The sequence below is a fragment of the Ctenopharyngodon idella genome, chromosome 16, assembly GCF_019924925.1.
Source record: "Ctenopharyngodon idella isolate HZGC_01 chromosome 16, HZGC01, whole genome shotgun sequence".
Taxonomy (NCBI): Eukaryota; Metazoa; Chordata; class Actinopteri; order Cypriniformes; family Xenocyprididae; genus Ctenopharyngodon; species Ctenopharyngodon idella.
The window spans coordinates 22,359,496-22,375,790 of NC_067235.1; the positions used below are offsets into that span (position 1 = coordinate 22,359,496).

Genomic DNA, 16,295 nt, shown 5'->3' on the forward strand with positions numbered 1-16,295 from the left:
CAAAATTATGTTCCCTCTATCTCTGTAAAGCTATACTTTGACACAATCTGCATTGTAAAAAGCGCTATATAAATAAAGGTGACTTGACGAGTCAAACGTACAGAATACAGTAGACCATTTATGTAGACCAACAACTTTTTGACATGACCTGCAAATTACCACAATAGATAAATAACTAGGCGTACCTTAGTGGGAAACAACTGACCTAAGTGCTGCGGCAGGAACGTTAACTTGTGCTCGTGAGAGAGAGTCATTCTCCACAATGATTGGCCGAGAAGACGTAACATGAGATGAGATGGAAGACATGCCTAACAACGTTCACGTTCGTACGTTCATGACGTAGAGGATCCACAGCTAGATCAATGAGTAGGCTATAAGCCGATTATAATGACAATCATTTGAAGTGTCACAAAATTCTGAAATTATCGTACATTATGGGATTTTTTTTTTGATCGTACAGAGGTCAAAATTATCGTACAAATACGATAATTATCGTACGTCTGGCAACACTGGCTCACACCCTAATAGTGGCAAAGTTGACAAGCTATAATAAATGATTTGTGGGTATTTTGAGCTGTAACTTCACAGACAAATTCTGGGGACACCAGAGACTTATATTACATCTTACGAAAAGGGGCATAATAGGTGCCCTTTAAAGGGTTAGTTCACCCCAAAATGAAAATATTTACATTAATTACTTTATAAAGAGATCGGAAAACTAATAATAGGCGAACATAAGCAGAAGCTCAACCAAACGTGAATGACGCACGAGAACAAACCTCATCCGGAAGCTCAAACGTGGGCTAGTGAAAATGTTGTCCAGTGGAAAGAAAAAGTCATTGTAGTATCCTGACCACTGAAATCAGCAGTACAATCTACACATCATAATTATTGCTTCTTTAGCTCCAATATGTTTTAGTTAATTAGAATCTTCTCGTATAGTAAGCAAACTATAAACCAAAAAATGGACTGGCCCTTCTAAAAGGCATGACTTCATTTTTACCATCACCATATTGAACATTACAATGTTCGCTCGGTTATTTTTGCATAGTTCCTTTATCTAAAACAATTCAGACAGTGTGTGCAAATAAACGCCACTGTCGGTAAGGGCAATTCATTCTTTGTGAGTTTCCTCCAGTGTGACTAGGTGAGCCCTGGTCTGGTTAGGTTGCTGCAAGTGGTCTAATACATCCTTGTTAGGTTGTTGAAGGGACCGCTGAGTGATGCTGAGCTCACCAATGATCCTGCATACACATTTGGCTGCTTGTTAGCCAGAGGAAGGCAGAACAATCGAAAAGTATAAGAGTAAGAGAATGCGAAGCAGACACAGAGAAAGAATAAAGTTTGTGCAGGTCAGACTGATGCTTGCGGCCCTCCGTGTCCAGAGTTGGCTGCTTGTTAGTACGCCAGGACCTCTGTCTTCCTTCGCCTCCCCTCCTCTCCATCTCCACTGGCCCCGTGTGCTCCTGGATGGCCAGGGGTCACTCCCAGCCAATTTAGAGTGATGCACATCTACTCTGTCAGCCGCCAGCTTCCACACCGAAAATAATTACCGAGTGAGCATCTGCTGTCCCTGAGAGACGGACGATAGAGTCTGACACGAGCAGGACGGAGAAATTCCACACTCTGTTTCTCTTTTCCCCCCTCTAAATGGTGGAGCAGGCCCAGAGGAGGCTATAGAGAGAGAGAAACACCTGGTGAAATTCTCCCTCAGTGATCTGTGCATATGCTTAATAACTTTGCTCTGTAGTTAATTGGAATAATTGCCCGAAATGCTCTCGGAGAAAAGAGAGAGCGGGATGCCCTGAGGAGAAAGGAGGAGGGAAAGACTGCAACACATGCAAATACTTTACATGTTTCTGTCAACTCAAGCGCAAAACATATATAGTCTGAGACTTAAGGCAGGTGCCTTGTTGCCTCACTTCCCAGTAAGTAACTAGAAAATGCAGTTTTGTAAGGTTTGACAGGCTTCCAAGGCACTATAATGTCATGTTTATTTATCTAAAACAATTTTAAGTGAGCTTTAGAGATAACCAAGCAAATATTTGGAATTGCTACAATGTGTGTTTCTTTGTAAAAAATATAAACAATTATTTCAAAAAGACATCTTTTATTCCATAACTCCAGTATACACAAAAGACGTTTTACGAAGCGTAGTGCAGTGGAAAGGAAACAAAAGCGTCACAACTCACGATAGTTTTTAAAAGTTAAAGTTCTTTTAAAGTTCACGTCATTATTTATATAGCAACGTTCATGCGTGTGACGCTGTAAATGCAGAAAGACACAACGCAATATCTAGAGCCTCATGTTTAGTAAAATTACTAAAAATCAGCACATGGAGCACAAAACCTGCACCTTTTCAACCTTTGGAATTGACACAGCCATAGATTATTCAGCCATTTCTGTTAATGATGCATTATTGTGTGGCTTTATATATCATTTGTCACTGTGTGTTCTTAGATTATATATTTGTTAATGTCATTTGGACATTAAATCTGTGTCACCTTCATTGTTTTCCCTGTGATTAATAACAGTGTTTGCTGTCCAGATCATCCCTGGCCGAGTGTCTTTACACCAAAACAGAGTGTCATGTTCATGCATACCTGCTGTTGTCCGTGGCTGTGACCTGTCATCAGAGATGATGAACCACTGATCCTGCAGAAAGGTGAGCTGACTGTCCTCCTTACACAGAGGCTCTTCTGTCATCTCTCTGTCTTTGAACTGCGCATTCTGAGCCTTAATGTTTGCCTTATCTGCAGTAAAATTTAATGCTCCTGCAAAGGCCCCTTTCAAAACTGTGCACAACTTTTTATATATATAAAAATTAAAATGAAATACTAGCTATTGTTAAATATATCATTAAATGTTTTAAAGGTTTAAGGCACTTGTCCTCCATATTAGAAGACATGAGAAGACTTCAAACAATTTTTGGTAAGTGAATATAGCGATCAGGCAGTGCTCACTAGTGGTTCATTCTAGAGAGCAAATGACTGTTTAAGTGCACTGGAATGATTTTCATAATTGGACTGCCTTAGAAATTGCTCTCTTGCCAGTGTACTTGAACTAGGGAGTGGACTGAGATACACCCTATTACTATATTAATAATGACAGGAATAGCTCAAGATTTGCCAGTCTAGATAAAGCATCAGATGATATTCTGTACTACTAGTACTACTGTAGAATGTGCAAAATATTACATTTTAATGTAACAGTTGTTGATGAACTTGAATTTATTAGAATACACTACATCAAGTTCTGTACTTTCAGGGAAGAAAGTAAGATATCAAAGTTTTGCTCTTGAAAAAAGAGAAATAGACAGTTAAAAATAGCAGAACGGGTCCAGATGTTGTGTTTGCGGACAGCTTATTAACAGACCTAAGTGTGTGATGCTGCGCCTCAGGCGCTAAAACGTCCCAGAGCTCTGCAATAATGTCCACAACAGAGACTAATTAAAAAAAACACACATTTCTACACTTCTCATCACACACCGAGAAGAAGCAAGTTAAAGTAACTGAAGTTTGTTTGGATTAAGGCTAGATATACCATACATGGCTGTTATTAATTATATATATATATATATATATATATATATATATATATATATATATATATATATATATATATATGTATACTGCCCTGTCGCTGTTTGGATTTATTAATACTTAAGAGTTTTTTGCTGTGATTGTTACATTTCTAGCATGTTATATGTTTGGCAACAGTTCTTTTAACCCTAATTGATGGAGTGTGTAGCTTTTCATATCTTAAAAAACCATGTAGGAAGAAACTTTTATGGCCATATTCGAGGATGATAAAGCCAAGATTCATCACGCTCAAGATGTTGACCAAAAATTGATGCACCTCTTGATGGAAATAACATCGCAACATTTATTTCCATCAAGAAGTGCATCAATTTTTGGTCAAGATCTTGAATTGACAATGCAAGAGTCGAGCACTCTGTAAAGTCTACTCCAGCACATCCCAATGACTTTTAATGAATTTAAGGTCTGGACTCAGAGGTGCCAATTCATGTGTGAAAATGATTCTTCATCCTCCCAACCATTCTTTCACAATTTGAGCCTGATGAATCTTGGCTTTGTCACCCTTGAATATGGCCATGATGTTTCTCCGTACATGTTTTTTTTAAGAAATGAAAAGCTACACACTCCATCAATTAGGGTTGAAAGAACTGTTGCCAAACATATAACATGCTAGAAACATAATAATCACAGCAATAATCATCCAGTCATAGACTCTTAAGTATTTGCCTATTTAAATCCTATTTAATTTTTTTGGCTGGGCACTGCGAACAGTGTATTAAGATTGTGTGTGCTCTCACAGTTTGAATAGGCATAATGCTTATATACAAATATAGGAAAAAAAACTGGTGCAATCGATTACTTCCATAAAATTCATGACTCATCAATGAATGTACAAGAGCTAATGCATGTAATGTTTTCTATCCACTGTTCATTTATTCAGCCTCTCAGTACCTACATTACCCTTACAAGCATTTTGTATGTTCTGTTACTGAATGATTAGTGCTCTGTGCTGCTGTACTGTACATTATTCAGGTGCAGCTTATCCTTGCAGACACCAGCACATATGTAACACAACTTCATACATATGTATGTGGGCTGACATACTGCGAGGCCACATGTAACAGAGGCCATGTGTCTCGCGCTTCTTCACACACGGTCCTACACGCCTCTACAGGAAGAGCTCTAGCCCGTTTGTCAGTTGAATATGTTTATTTCAGGGCTATTTTAATTATAGCTCATCGGAGTGTGTCACTTCACTTGTGGAGTGTGTGTGTGTGTGCGAGTGTTTGCGTTTGAGCTTGCTGGGTGTAACTCCCAGGTCTTTATGTGAGAGAAGTACTCGTTCATCACTGTCTCGGGGGACAAAGGAAACCTGTAGCGCATGCTAAGTGGCCCAGCCCTCCGCATGGCTGTAAGAATACATTAGGGTACACACACACAGCCTAGCACATGGCTGCCAGAATACATTAGGCTCTACACACACACACACATATCCCCGTGATAATGAGCGCTGAATTCTTGATGCTTTCCTTTCTCATTCTCTCCTATCAGCACTCCTGCAAAATCAGTATTGAGTGGACTGATAAGACACTCGTATGGACAATAGACACCTCCTTTGTTTGGTGGCGTTCTTGTTTATTATTCAGTTGCATTGTAGGATTGCTTGCTTTTGCTCTCTGGCATGTGCTGCTGCTTTCTCAGTGTTTCTCATACACATACACGCTTCTCCGACCATGTCTTTTGTCTTCTTTATAGTGTAGTGAGCTTGTTTTGGATGGCCACACACATAATGCACGGGTATGCTGCGGTTCCATTGTCACCATAAAAGCAGTGATTCTCAAGCTTTCAACAGTAAAACAGAAATTATTGCAGAACACCCCTAATTTGTTTACTGTATATCTCGAAATAACATCACATTTTCCATGCAATACATCCCGACTGCTGTTTTGTACATTTTTCTTTGAATTTCATATGCTAATTTTAGCCAATGAAAATAAATGAGCTGACTAATGAGCTAGCTAAATTGTTGGACTGATGTATGCACACTGATGTCTGTTGAAGTCAGACAACAGAAAGAAATGTTAAAGCAGTCAGATAATTCTAGAGATTAACAGATATTAAAATTGTAGCAGCTACAGATAAGCCGATAACTATTTTATAGGCTGATGACTAAAACTAAAAGTCTAAAAATTAAAGTTTTTCATTAATTGAAATAAAGCTGAAATAAAAAAATAAATAAAAAAATATTAGATGAAAAGCTGAAACTTAAAAAAAGTAGAAATGTTGCCTCGGCAAAAATATATAAAATAACTAATACAAATTACAAAGGCATAAAGAATTGCTCAAACTTAAACTAAAATTAAAATGAAAACTGAAAATATAAAAATATAGGTTAATTAAAAATATTAAGAACTACACTGTAAAAAAGAATTGTTGGTTTAACTTAAAAAAGTAAGTTACCTGCCTGGTTGCCTTAAATTTTAGTTCATTGAAATTAAAAATTTAAGTTAATACAATAAAGGTGATTGATTTAATCAACAGAAACTCAAAATATTATGTTATCTGAACCACATTAATTATCTAAGTTGATTTGAAAAAAGAAAAAAATTTGTGATAACAAATCATGAAAATATTTTTTTTATTATTTACTATAATAGTATATAAATAAAATAGCATTTATAAGTGGGAAACACCTGATATTAATGAAAACCGATATTAAAACAATGTACAATTTTGTATAAATAAATTAAAAATAAAACACTAAAAATTATAATCAATTGTTTTAAATAATTTTAGGCTTCACAATATTATAATGCAGAGTTAAAACTGGTATTCATTTGCTGAAAATTTAATTGAACAGTGTTGTTATATTGTTAGTGTTTTTAAACTTTAAGTGAGCATTAGGTAACAGCAAAATTAATATAAATGTAAAAAAAAAAAAAGCATAAACAATTAAATAATATAGATAGATACTGATAAATATTACTCTAATACTCTAATATCGACCAGTTATGTTATTCAATTTTTTCAATCATGTCAATTATTTTGTTTATTTAGATTTTTTTTTTTTTATCACTCACTCATCTCACAGACCAGTTGAAAACCTTCATGGACCACCAGTGGAGCACAGTTTGAGAACCACTGTTATTACATATGTCATTGGGTCTCTAATGGTGGATGTATTCACCATTCATAGGTAGCAGTGGCTGTACGATAGTGTGTGTGTGTGTATAGGGTGCACTCTCATCAGGCCTAGCTGGTGGCAGAGCTCTTATCAGACAATGTCAGACCTCTGGGGCTGCCAGTTTGTTCCGTACCGATAGTGACTAAATTAAATCTAGATCCTCCACCAATTATTTCCCTTATGGCGGCAATAATTGTTCCCGTTAGCACCCGCAAAACCGTAATAGACGCCAGGGTGACCCGTATGTTTTGGTCTTGCTTTTGTTTGTGTTGGCCGTAACGGCACGTTAGAAGTGAAGTGATGTGTTCGTAAAGCCTATTTGCTGCCTGTTTTTGTGTGATGGTCCAGACTGCTTTCAAACCTGCTAGGCTCTTTTGTCACTGAGCATATATAAGCCCCCCTCGCTACACTCCCACTTTCCTTTGCTCCTCTCTCTCTTTGTTGCTCTAGCACAACATTAATATGGTGAATAGGCACTTCAGGGTTATTTGGGAGCTTTTCAGGGAAGTGTAAGCAGAGGGGAGAAGGAATAATGAGGTGTGGTGGCACAAAACAGACTAAATGAAGAGATAAGACAAGATTATTATTGTGGAAATGGCAAAGTCAGCAAACCTCCTTTAGGGTTCTGCATAAATCTAAAATTACAGAATTATAAAATTATAAGAAGCAGCATTGACGTCTCATGCACCAACCAGTTTGTGAATCATTACTTTTTATCACTAAATTTTTTTTTTTCCTGAAAGATTTTTTTTTTTTTTAAATCAATGCACACACATGCTGTGAATGCTTTGAATTTCAAAGATTTGCAAGTGCTGAATTATTTGTGGAAGAAAACTCAAATGCTATGAATTTATTCATCCCAAAATAATCATGCATATTCATGAGTCCCGTCTGCATAATATTTTTTGGGGGAGGGGCAGACACAATAGTGGGTACATAGCAAATCTGGTGTCTGATATCATTTGTGACATCTTCTCTTTTCTCCCCAGAATCATAATGATAAAGTTTAATTTCTAAATTAGACAATTTGCAAGTTACATATATATATACAATGAAAGCTCCCTAAAACCTGTGGCCCATGTAAACGGGAGATAAGCAGGGTGAACATCAGCCTCCAGCAGCAGGTAGCCTGTATCGAGGACAGCAGACATCACCCCTCCTCTGTAGCACAACACACACACCCACTCTTATTTTGAGCTCTGAGGAGGCAAAGACTTTAAAAGTTTATTCTACTGCAAAATAGCCTGTATTTCTGAATGCTATTACAGAACAAGAGTGGGTTTACACATCGTTATGCTGTGGAAGCAGAAGTGTTTGTCTGTAATAAAAGCACCTCAGGGAATTGCTTGTGTTTGTAAATGCGGTGAAGTGGCTGGCATAGGATTCCACACAGTGTTCTGTAAGACATCTTTACTGCAATTGATTTAATTTTCATGGTTTACATTCTTCCACGATAATATTTTTGTGTTCCTTTCTTTTTCTTTTTTGTCTTTTCCCCGTTTCTTTCCTGTTTCCATTCTTGTCTTTTTATTTCCTTCACTTCCCTATTCTTTTTTAATTTCCCCTTTCTTTACTGCATTCTTCTTTTGCTTTATTTTATCCCTTTCCTTCCCTTTCCTCTTTCCCTTTTATTTTCCTATTTACTTTCAGTTCTTTTCTTCTTATCATTTCCTGTCTTTATTGTTTTCTGTCCTTACTTTTACCTTTTCTAATCCTGACTGCTTTCCTTTCCTTTCCTTTCCTTTCCTTTCCTTTCCTTTCCTTTCCTTTCCTTTCCTTCCCTTCCCTTCCCCTTTCTCCTTTCCCCTTTCCCCTTTCCCTTCCCCTTCCCCTTCCCTTTTAGTTTCCTTACTTCCAGTTCTTTTCTTCTTATCATTTCCCCTTTCTTTATGGTTTTCTGTCCTTAATTTTACATTTTCTTATCCTGACTGCTATCTTTTCCCTTTTCTTATCCTTGCATGTTTTATTTTCTTCTCGTTCATTTCCTCTTTTTTTCCTGTATTCTTTGCTTTTTTCATTCTACTTTCCCTCACTTCCCTTTACTTGTTATCTTCCTTTTTTTTCCTTTTTCATTTTCCGTACTCCCTTCCATTTTCTTTTCCTCTTTTCCTGTTTGCTTTCCTCTTTCATTCTTTTTCTTTTCCTCCTTTCCTGTTTTGTTTCCTCTTCCCTTTCTTTTGTTTTCTTTTGTTTTCTTTCGCAACCGGTTTGTGTTTTAGCACGATGCCTCAAATTACATCTTATAGAGGAAAAAATGGACCCAGTGGATAATTTTAGATGAGCTCTGCTAAAGGCAATCCTTTTTTTATGATTTTGGCATTCTATCTCTGTTTATTAAATCAGAGAAAATGCCCTCCCTTGGGAAGTTTTGGGCTTTTGACCAACGGCTGAAATCAATCCCACAACTGAAACGGTGTGATGAAATTGGACTCCCCACGAGGAGCAGGTTGGTCCAGGGAGACGTGGGTGAAATTTAGCTTTACTCTCATCTTTTTCCTCCTTTCTTCCCCCATTACACATCTCCTTTATCCTGGCAGGTTGACAAGCAACCGTAAGGTGGCTGGAAAAAAAGGATGGAGGATGGAAAAAGAAGAGATTGGAGAGAGAGGAGACAGGCAGATAAAGAGCAATCTCCTTGGCTGGTTGTGAGGGTGTAGGTACACTCCAGATGGTGACCCAGAACTTGATGGGCTACACCGTGGAAATAACCCACTCATTCTTGTCAAGAGACTCAGAAATCACTCATAGTCCAATAAAACCCCTCTTTCTTCGAGCCACAGCCACCTCCATCACAATAAGAACACCTTTAGAGAATAAGATTCTGAGTAGCACCAATAAAGGTTCTTCATTTTGCTAGACATCTCTTTTGGACAACCAGTTCATGAGGGATCTACCAGGAACAGCATCATAAAAAGATTAAACGTGTGAAAGTTCATTGCTATAAGTTTAACGTGCTTTCATGTGCTGTTCTACAGAAATATTGTAGGAATTCTATAGATACTCTGGAATTCTATAGATACACTGGAATTCTATAGATACACTGTAACACTTGAAACCTTTTTTGCTCCCTGAAGGCATAGTTGCATTAAACTTTAAGCATTTTAGAGCTACTGTACTTACAGTTATGCATTTTTTTAAATGTATTTATTATTATGCATATTATTTCCATGTCAGTCTTAAAATGCTTACAAGAACAAAAACAGCTTCAAACAAATCATATGGGAGTTGAGAAGGGGAGATTCACATTACTTGCTTTTAGAGACCTGAAAAGATGCCATACATACAATGTGTGTAAAAATAGCTGATTGTGTTTGACCACACTGCTTTACTTCACTTCATTTTTGTACTTAATTTCTTAATCTTTTATTAAAAGATGAATGCTTTTTAGTTTAGAGTAGCAGGAAAACGTGAAGGCCATAAAGAGACAAGAAGATTTAAGCTTGTCTGTGCAGCCCACGCAAACAGATTTCTCTCTGCTTTTGGATATAAAGATGGATTTCTGTGTTGATTTGTGTTTAAAAAAGGTGTTAGCCAAAAGATGAGAATTTGATAGTAATATGTAATATTCATAATTAACAGCGTTGTCCCTGCCTTACCATAAAATGCACAATCACATCTGCTTTTCAGCTTTGCTGACTAAAATGCCCCCGTCTCCTGGCCCCATGGGATATCCAAGTTTAAATAATCTAGTCTTAATCCATATCACCTCACTAAGCTTTACATAATCAAGTGAAATCTGCATGTTGCAACCCCATTCGCCCCTGCTGTGGTACAGGTCGCATGTACATTGCATTAATATGTGCAGTGCCGCCCTGTTCCTTAGGAGATTTGCTGGTACATTTGTGTGACCAGAATCCTAATAATTAGCTTATGCCTTACAGATTAAGCCACCTGTAGTCAATGCACATGGCAGGAAGGTGACTTCAGATTTTGTGAGTTTGATTTTGTCCTCTGTGCTGTCTGTTTGCATGATAATGCGATGTAGTTTGTCTTTCAGGCCCAGAGAAGGTTTGAAGTGATGTTGTTTTTAGTGAACATTAAACACTAGGTGAAATGTCTTTAAATCACTGAATCTTGAGACATCAGACAAAATATTTTCCGCAGATTTACCTGCCATTAGTTTTAAAAACAGTACGATTTTAACTTTATTAATCAAAGATCACTAGAATGTTTTTTGCACATTGTATCAATTAACGCTACTGTTTATTTGAACAAAATTATGAAATTATACACTACAGTTTATATGTTTGTGGTCTGTAAGATTTTTAAATGTCTCTTATGCTCAAAAAGGCTGCATTTTTTTTAATCAAAAATACAGTGAAACCAGTAATATTGTGAAATATTACAATTAAAATGACAGTTTTCTATTTTAATACATTTTAAAATATAATTTATTCTCCTGATGGCAAAGCTGAATATTCAACATCATTACTCCAGTTTTCAGTGTCACACGATCCTTCAGAAATCATTCTAATATGCTGATTTAGTGAAACATTTTTTATTATCTACAGTATGTTGAAAACTACATATTTTTATGAAAACTATGATAGATTTTGTTCAGGGTTCTTTGATGAATGGAACATTTAAAAGAACAGCATTTATTTGAAATAGAAATCATTATACTGTAAATGTCTTTACTGTCCCTTTTGATCAATTTAATGTGTCCTTGCTGAATAAAAGTAAAGATTTTACTTTTAAATAAAAGATTTTAGAAAGTTTCAAAGTTCCCTGTTCGTACTTTTGATTAACACTGTCGGATATTAATCAAAACATTTACAAATGTAGCAATATTATAGTCAGCTACTGAATCCACCCTGTGTCTCTCTTCATCCAGTAAGAAAACAGAATGTTTAGACTTTTGTTTACTCAAGTATCATTAAATAGGACTTATTTTATGCTCACAAATATTAACAAAAGCTAGCTGAGATGAAAAAAAATAATTTCAGAAGGCCATTAAAATATGCAAAGACCATTATAGTTTAGGTAGAGTAACAACTACACCCACAGCAAGCATCCACCTGCCATTTCATATCTCCCACCTGTTGGTAGAAATACAAACTGAGATTAATTCTGAAGTACTGTAGAGTGTTTGCATTTGAGAGAAAGCCAGGTTGGTATTGCAGTTGCTAAAGGCAAAGTGGTTCCTCACCGGTGTGTCTTTGTGCAGCATATAGAGAACGAGAAGAAAGACAAAAAGAACCCATTGAAGTGAAACAAAATAAACAGTGTCTTCTGAAGGGCTGTACTGTATATTCATTGAAGCCACTGAGGTAAAGAGGACCCTGTAGAGTCAAGGCAAGTTCACAATAGTATTCACAACCATCTTTCTCAGGCCTTAGAATAAGAGGGCACAAAGAGAAAGTGAAATAAAAGTAAGACTGAGAGCACCTATTCACTCTGCTACATCCTTATTATTGCTGTAGACTCATCTTGAATTATTGAACGCTTCAGAGCTTATGATTGCTCAGATGCACTCAGAGGCTGAACAATTGACTCAGCCTTGACTTGTTGGGGTTACTTACAGCAATTTACTTGTTTATCTTGCATTATCGATTGTTAAGTTATGGCAAAGATATAAACAAGTTTGTGTACTAAGATAACCCTCATTTTCAGTTCATACAGTATGTCCCTTATTTACTCACCATTTTGTTAATAGATCTTCAAAGTAAAAGTCTTTACTCCTTCCAGCTGATTCTTATCACCAGAGCTGTTAAAACCTGATGCTTTCTCCACGGATCCATTTAAAAATCATTAGGATGCTCTTCGGCAGTTTTCTACTGACACTTATGTTAATCAGTGCTGTTAATGTAACCTTATTTAGACGCTGAGATGACACAGGAGGCTAACAGCACTGATGGTGGCGTCTCATTGACTTTTGCAAGCCTGTGTCCTTCTTTCTTTTACCTAATCACCCAGGGTTGGACAGCCAGGATTGTTTTCATCTGGAAATGGTGCATGCAGCTGTTGATGATAGTTTACCCACAAACAAACGCACCACTATGAGACACTCTACATTAGCGATGTGAACACTTGTGGAAATAAAGGGTGAAAGAGTTGTTCGTATGGTGGGTTGTTCCATTTTATTTATCTTATGTTACATCTTTTACTTTTATTTATTCAGCAAGGATGCATTAAATTGATAAAAAGTGACTTTTACATGGTTAAAAAAAATTTATTATAAGCTTGACAAAAAATATTAAACAGTAGAAACATTTTCACATTTACAGGATGCTTCATTCGAAAGCGACTTAAAAATGAGGAGTACAAAAAGCGATTCATCTTACATAGCGTGTTTGTTTTTAACACTGATAATAATAATAATAAATGTTTCCTGAGCACCAGATAAGAGTGATTTCTGAAGGATCATGTGACACTGAAGCCTGGAGTAATGATGCTGAAAATTCAGCTTTGCCATCACAGGGATACATTACATTTAAAATATTTTAAAACAGAAAAAAGTTATGTTAAATGGTAAGATTTCACTATATTGCCATTTTTACTCTATTTTTGATCAAATAAATCCAGTGTTGGTGAGCACAAGAGACTTTTTTCAAAAACATTAAAAAAAATCTTACCAACCCCAAGCTTTTGAACAATACCATTGTAAGATTGAAAGACTGTACCGCAAAGTATTGGCAAGAATCAGCTTTCTATTGAGTTGTTTTCATGAGGTACATGCAAAAAAACAGTGTAGTCTGATTCACGAACAAATCTGTACTTTTTAGTGAATCAGACATATAGGCCACGTACACCGTAAGTTTCACTCTCGAAAATGAGATGATTGACAGCTTGGAAACCATAGCGACGTTCTGGCGTCTCTCGTTTAAATAGGGGCTGGCTGCAGCCTGAGGGGGCGAGCAGAGCTCCACTCAAGGGCGGAAATATGTCACCTCCACCAGTGGAACTTATTGTAAGGGTAGGTTTAGGGTTGGGGTAGGTGTAGACGTTAGTAAAACACAAGTGGAGGTGACGTATTTCCTGTTCGAGAGTGGAGCTCGACTCGCCCATGGTCTGCAGCCAGACCCTTCTCCTCGTGTTTGGTATCCGTTATTGTGACCAAAGTAATATTACAGTTACAAAACACTATTTTTTTGTAATATTACAGTGACAAAACACTGTTATTTTCAGCAGTTTAACTAGTCGATGGTGGCGTCGTGTTTTGTTTAGGCTGCACAGCCTGTTTCACACAGAGCGCGCTCTTTCTGTGTTTCCATGGTCACTCATTATAAGAGTTTTTGGGCTTGTTGTTTAAGCTCGTCTCATAAAGCGAACAGGTTTATGGAGTTATTAAAGTGACATAAATCATGATATTTTGGTCTTATTTTCAGCATAAAGCATTTTGATTTATTTCGGTTTATTATGGGCTTATTATGGGCTTGTTCGCTGATTTTACTAGCAAGATCTGGCAACTCGAATCTCAAAGATTGTGAAGGGAGACACATCTCCAATGAGCGTTAAAAAACATAATTAACAACTAGTTGTTCAGTTCGGTTCCGTACACACTGCATAGAATTTCTGTAAATGCGGTTGTAACTACCTGTATTTTTCGGGAGTTAATTTGGTTGTAGAATCCGGTTGTCACTCCCGTCTTTTACTGAACTGTGTGTGTACAGAATGCGATTAAGCACTAAAAGGTGAACTGACAACCAAATTTAACTGCAGTGTGTATGTGGCCATAAAGTATGCCGAAGCGAGCAAATCGTATGAATCAGTTCTTTTACTAGACAGTGGTTGGAGTTAGAGACACCGTATAATCCTTGAATATCTTTTAAATGTAAACAAAATGAATCATGCAACTGAAATATATGCAAATGAATCTGAATAAAAAAGAATCAAGCTTGTGAATCAGAATCAAATTAGGAAATTTGAATCGACACCCAGTCCTATTTATAAATGACCATTTTCTTCCATTTTTTAATCAACGCATGACTTGCCAAAAATAAGCATTTTGGTCTTTAAATATTTTCTTGCTTAGATCTAAAGCTCATTTGAATTTGTTTTAGATAATTCTAGGATGTTATGGTGCCTTGGAAGCCCATTGACTGGGCAGCTGCCTTAGATTTAGGACACAGCCAGAGTCTAATTTTGCAGCAGGACATTTTTATGGATATCAGCACATGGAAGCTGCACTTCCGAGGGCTAAGAGAGTCAAACTAGCTGTGACCCAATGTATCTTACACACTAATTTCTGTCACAACATTTATACTAGAAACAGTATGATATTTGCCATGCTATTTGACTGTGTACTTTGAATATGTTCGCTGGCCTGAGGTTGTTCTAATATAAATAATGAATGACTAAAATATAGGAAGCTGATGATATGTTGACAGATTTAATTGCATTTAAGGTCATTGCTTGAGATGTTGTTGCACAGGTTTTGTTGTGGTATTTGAGGAAGCATCACCATGTAATGAAATTCCATTCATGTCCATCTGTAATAATTACTTAACATCTGTCAAAGCTCCACAATTATCTTTCTTTATTGAGCAATGCACAGTGAATGGAACAAATAGTTCTGTGTGTGTGTGTGTGTGTGTGTGTGTGTGTGTGTGTGTGTGTGTGTGTGTGTGTGTGTGTGTGTGTGCAATTATAAAAAGTTTTTTTGAGAAATTAAAAATGTAAGTTTCCTGTGATAGGTAGGTTTAGGGGTAGGGGTAGTGTAGGGGGATAGAAAATACGGTTTGTACAGTATAAAAACCATTACGCCTATGGAATGTCCCCACAATTCACAAAAACAAACGTGTGTGTGTGTGTGTGTGTGTCACCCCGCACCATCTGGAATAAAGGTGTTCACAAGCATGCTGGTGCGCTATGGGAGGCTGTTAGATAACCACGCCCTAACAGACAGAAGATTCATATGATCCTTCAAGAGCCCATTTAATCATTCGCTCTGCTGATAAGAGCCCAACTTTTACACCGCACCTCTAAACCGAGTAATGACACTCGGCGCATCTAATTATAACACACCTTTTAAAACCTTATCAAGGTTAAATGGGTTTATAAGATGTACACAGATGTTTATAATTTTGATTAATTGCCTCAACTAATTCATATTTAATCTGTTTCGAAATCTTGTACATTCCCAAAAAGCTCTTGTGATTCACTGATGATTAAAAAGAAAATATCCAGGCTGGGAGACGCAGAACGTTTGAAATACGGGAAGATGTGGCTGCGTTGAGTCTGTCTTAGCATTTAATTATCAGCCCAGTGTATTTCTGTTCATTATCTTGACTGATTTCGCCATCCAGATTCACAGTGTGCACGTAAACAACGCTCTGAACAGCACCTCTGTTTGTTCATCATAGTCTTGCTTTAATCAAGCCAATCATTCATCAAGGGAATCGCGGAGTGATAAACTCAGCATGCGATCCCAGTCCAAACATGAAATGTTTATGAGGGCAGTGTCTCACCACAGCACAACAGTCAGAAAGCCCTGGCCTCTGAATTAAAGCCTCTTTGAGTGTAATGGCCTTTGTGTCACACACACATACATAGGCTTATGTCACTATGACACAAAACTCTGTGGTTGTAACGTTCATGATAGTAAGTAGTCATTTAGCAGGTGCTTTAAG

The 16,295-nt window shown here is 37.0% G+C and overlaps 1 long non-coding RNA gene across 1 annotated transcript in view; it reads left to right on the top strand.

The window, feature by feature from the left end:
- The window catches only part of LOC127497877 (uncharacterized), a 34,425-nt gene that overhangs the window by 5,065 nt on the left and 13,065 nt on the right, over nt 1–16,295 (top strand). Inside the window, exons 2-3 of the long non-coding RNA XR_007925681.1 lie at nt 2,549–2,665; nt 2,875–2,931. This is a non-coding gene — a long non-coding RNA (uncharacterized LOC127497877). The remainder of the gene's footprint in view (nt 1–2,548; nt 2,666–2,874; nt 2,932–16,295) is intronic.